The sequence below is a fragment of the Hippichthys cyanospilos genome, chromosome 3 (assembly GCF_059441005.1).
Source record: "Hippichthys cyanospilos isolate Australia breed blue-spotted pipefish chromosome 3, RoL_Hcya_1.0, whole genome shotgun sequence".
In the NCBI taxonomy this organism is placed as follows: domain Eukaryota; kingdom Metazoa; phylum Chordata; class Actinopteri; order Syngnathiformes; family Syngnathidae; genus Hippichthys; species Hippichthys cyanospilos.
In genome coordinates, this window is record NC_142371.1 from 11,982,495 (window position 1) to 11,987,511 (window position 5,017).

The 5,017-nt window shown below is 39.2% G+C and overlaps 1 long non-coding RNA gene across 1 annotated transcript; it reads left to right on the forward strand.

The window, feature by feature from the left end:
• Positions 1–1,036: 1,036 nt before the first annotated feature.
• On the forward strand, positions 1,037–1,393 carry LOC148425775 (uncharacterized). Its single transcript, XR_015865106.1, has 3 exons — positions 1,037–1,107; positions 1,191–1,254; positions 1,339–1,393. It is a non-coding gene; the product is annotated as an uncharacterized LOC148425775 (long non-coding RNA).
• The last annotated feature ends 3,624 nt before the right edge of the window (positions 1,394–5,017 follow it).

Below are 5,017 nucleotides of genomic sequence, written 5' to 3' on the forward strand. Positions count from 1 at the left end.
GATGGGTTTAGAGGGTGTTCCAAACTTCCAAACAGGTACAGCACATACTATTGGCTCCCAAAAACAGTTCAACTGACTTGCTCTATCGTGTATATACTTAAAGTTTAAAAACAGACTGTTATGAAAATCTAGATGAGTTAAATGAAGCAAGTTATGTAATTCAACTATCTACAATACAAGTTGCAATGATATACCATTGCACTTGTTTGTAATTTTGCCATCATCATCTTTGGGTGAAGAATTCTTTTTTTTTTTTTTTTTTCCCAAAATGATTATTTGGGTATTTTTCTGGGTGGGCTAAAACCTGCGGCGTCAAATCATTTTTGTGGCGGGCAATTTTGTAGGTACAACTTCCATCATTGGGCTGATATGATGAGAAAACCAAATCAATTTTGAATTGTGTCATAGTATTATTACAGTACTCAACATAATGGATGGCTTAGTGAGGTTTTGAAATCAGTAAGTAAAGCATAGTAGTTTGTTGATTTAGTTGATTTTGCTGGAACAAAACATACCACAAAATATTGCAAAAATCTCAATGTTATAATTTATTGTAAATGACAAGATAACATTTTGGAACTGGGTTTGGCAGTGGAAAAACACGATTTATTATCGCGGGCCACGTAATCTAATGTGGCAGGCACATGTTCTTGATTTGTACCCTGGGCCTAGAGTTTGATACGCGTTTTAAACTGTCACCAAGTACAGTGGTTCTCAAAATTGGGGTATGGTACCCCTGGGGGATACTTGATGGCTCCATCCATGGGGTACTCAAGATTTTAAATAGTACAAACAAACATGCAAAAATCCTTTAAAAATAATTATTGAATTAATTAAATGTTTCAGGAAAATATACATTCATAAAACACAATTTATGTGTAACCAGGTGAACTGGCGTTTTACCGTTGGCCAGCATCTTTGCCTAACAGAGGGGGTGCTGTCCCTTTGGGAACAGCGGTCACGGAAATACCGCGAGAGCGGATAGTGCGCATGAGACCCAGGCCAGGAACAAGAGGAAAATACCCGCGAAGACTGACGGTCTTGGAGGCCTCACGTTAAGTGGACGTTCCGTCTCGTGATTCCAATCGTGCCTCGATAGAATTTAAGGTAACAAATACAGTCAATTACAATATGTTCAATAAGATAACGAATCTTTGAAAATAGCGTGTTATGGAAATTACGTTTTACAGTGGAAGCTGGTCTGAAGAGGTTTATTGTTTTGCTGCGGAGCGTGGGTGTATGCCGCGGCGCAGCGTAAGTAATTTCAAACCGTAAAATGTCGTGTAGAGTCGCAGTCGGTTTGTGTAAAGTTAACGTGTCACCGTTGATACTGCTCAGAGGGGAGATTGTCCGTCGCCTTCTGAGTGCACCCGTGAAAGTTGCAGAAAATATTAGTAAGTGTATTGAAATGTTCAGTTTGTTTGTCATACATGTGACCATTGAAGTTCAGTGGCTTGAATTGTTTTGTGTGTTTTTTTCTTTGTTCAGCAAGCCACTACTGTTTACTGTCTATTTGGTAATAATTCTAATCTTGGTGTTTGTAAATTAATGCTGTGCACATTCCGTGTGCAGTCTGGGAATAAAGCCCACATAAAATAAAGTGTGTGCACGGTCTTAATTCTCACTTGGCCACATATGTTTATTAGGTTTTTCAATCATTTTAAGAACCCTATTCTGCCTCATAATAGAATGATTTGACCCAAATGGTCATGTGCCAACTCTCATTACCTGTCAAGTTAATGATTTATTTTTGGGAACAGGTCTCTACTATGATCCCAAAGGAGGACACTTTCTACGCACAAATTTATAATTATTTCTTTTTCAGAACGGGTCTGACACTACATTGATTATATGTTGTGGACAAATATTAATTAATAATTAAGTTATTTCTTAATGATAACAGATCTCTTCTGTGATTCAAAAGAGGACAATTATGCTGATTATTTTTTTTATGGAGCAATACAAATTAAGTTTGAAAGGTTCTAAAGTTTAATAAATCCGACACTGATGGCATGTATTAAGTCTTTTTTTTTACCTCAAAAATGCTTTGCACTGGTTAAGGGGTACTTGGTTGAAAACATATTCACTCGTTAAGGGGTACTTGGTTGAAAACATATTTCACAGGAGGAACATCACTGAAAAATGGTTGAGAACCACTGGCCTAATAGATTTGAAATGAACACCGTCTGGAAAAGAGAAAAAATCTTGTGGTGGATTGTCTCACAACTGAAGATCGCAAACCCTAATTGGGGGAAATCACAACATCCATCCATCAATTTTCTAGAGCGACTTATTCTCACAAGGCTTGCTGGTGCCTATACCAGCTGACTTTGGGCAGTGGGCGGGGGATACTCAGAACTGGTTGCCAGCCAATCGCAAGGCACACAGAGACAGACAACCATTCACACACCCAATCACACCTAAGGACCATTTTGGATGCCCGATACACCTACGAAGCATGTTTTTGGAATGTGGGAAGAAGCCGGAGTGCCCAGAGAGTCCATGTGGTCACGGGGAGAACATGCAAACTCCACACAGGTAGGCAAGAGCTAGCTTAAATTTGAACTTGGGTCTTGGAACTGTGAGACGGATGTGCAAACCACACTTCCACCATTCTTTTTATACACCTGCCATGCATGTTTTTGGCGTGTGATAGGAAGCTGGAGTGAACCCACATGGGCTTGGGGAGGACATGCAAACTCCAGACAGGAAGGCCGGAGCGAGGTCGATTTGAACTCGAGTCCCTTTAACTGTGAGGCGGACATGCTATTGACTGTGCCACCGACATATTGTTGTAAATTCACCATGACTGTTTGTTCAAGACATTTGTTCAAGGCTATCCAAACCTATTCCTCTGAGGGGATGCATACAAAAAATGGACTTAGACTCACTTTTTTTTAACGTTATTTTAATATTTAAACACTATTATAAATCAGTCAAGCAACATTGCTTTTTGTTGATGTTTTTTTGTTTTTGTTTTGATTTTTGCAGTCTATATTCCGCTGACGTAATTCTTCCCCACAACATCTTTGTAAAATTTGGAGTACATAAGCTGAGGCATTTATTGGGCTAAGCCTCGGAGAGGCCAGCTCAAGGGTCGAATGTCAAACTGCTATAGATGCCACACTGCTTACATGGCAATTGCTAATGCGTGATTCACTAGATGTGTACATTTAGATAATGTGTTTGTTCCCTAATCTATTAGGAACTGCTGTCCTCTTCTTCCTCGACCCCTAATGCACTCCAATGTATTTATGGTCAATAATTAAAACGGAAAAGCATGCATTAAAACTGATCTCTACTTAACAGATCTTAACTAATGAGATTAGGATAATGAATAGGCCACTTTACCACGGTGGCCCGGTACAGTGGCCATTTTGCTGACAGCTGCTGAATATGACAAGGTTAGCATCATAAGCTGTTTCTTGCTGTGGGGTTTAGAGGATGGATTAATGTTCCAGGAACAGTGAAAGAGGCCAACCCATTTGTATAAATACATTAATCCAAGGGGAAAATACACTGGACCTTGACTCATTTGTTTTTGAATTTCATAATTCTATGAAATATGAGAGGCATTTTGTTTTGCAAACACATATATGAAGCTCCTTATTTCAAATACGCTGGGTAAATCTGGCTTTGACTGCAAAACTAACATATTTTAGGACCTTCTGAATTTATCGACCTTACTGTAGTGCAAAAAGAGGAAAGAAAATGATGGAAGTTCCCCAGATCAGACTGTTACATCTGACTGCATCATCACCATTCCCCCTGCCATGTATGACCTTTCCTGCCATGACAAAAAGCCTCTCTAAGAAGCAAAGGTTAATCTTCAATCTGAACACTCCCAGTGTTGCATTACATTTGACCTGTAAATTGGATCTTTCTGTTAATGCCCCATCTCATTTTGGGGTCGCCTCGTAGGTAGACCAAAGGGAGATTATTTTTGGCCAGAGTGGGGCAGCATGAAACACAGCGCTGCCCAGCCCTAGAAGGTTCCTTACCAGTCTCCGCGGACCCATTAAAATCCTGTTAACTTTGATAATTCCTGGCAAGTACCTGACCTCTGTGCACTACTGTGAAAACGAGGAATACAAAGTGCCACTGTAGTGGTAACACAACATTTATTAAATTTGTATGGTCTGCGTTCTGGGAGTCATGTATTAATATGTAAGACAAATGACCAGTTGCTCATGATTTATTACGCTCATTTGTGTTTTACAGCAGAGACCTACTTCTTCCTCACAGTGAAATTGACTCGGTTGTACTGGTTGTGCGCTGCAATTCTATGCTACTGATTCCAATTAAGTGTCTGTAGAATTATTTTTATAGTCAATTTACATTACAGGTGGCACATAGATGACTGGTTAGCACATCAGCCTCAAAGTGTGGAGTTCATGGGTTTGATTCTGACTTTGCCCTTCATGTGTGGAGTTTTCATGTTCTCTGGGTACTCCTGTTTCCTCCTACATTCCCAAAATCATGTATGGTAAGTATATTGGACACTGTAAATCTCCCTGTGGGGTGTTTGTGAGTGCAAATGGGAACCAGTTGAGGGTGTATCCCGCGTGCTGCCCAAAGGCAGCTGGGATAGGCACCGGCATGTCCAAGACGCTTGTGAGGACTAATGGTTAGTTAAATGGATGGATGGAAGGAATTTACATTTAAGTGACCCAGCTCTAATTTCTGCATTTTCATTTATTGAAGCACTTGAACAATTCATATATAAAGTGGCAAAAAAATGCACATAAAAACAATGTATCATAAATTGGGATATAATAAAACATCAAACAATTACACACAATATGAAAATATTATTAAGGTACCGTTTTTTCCGCACTATAAGGCGCACCGGATTATAAAGCGCACCCTCAATTAATGACATATTTTAAAACCTTTTCCATATATAAAGCGCACCGGATTATAAGGTGCACCCTCAATTAATCACATATTTTAAAACTTTTTAAAACACAAAATAGTAATACTCAAAGTAATAACAATAATAACTCAAACAATAAGC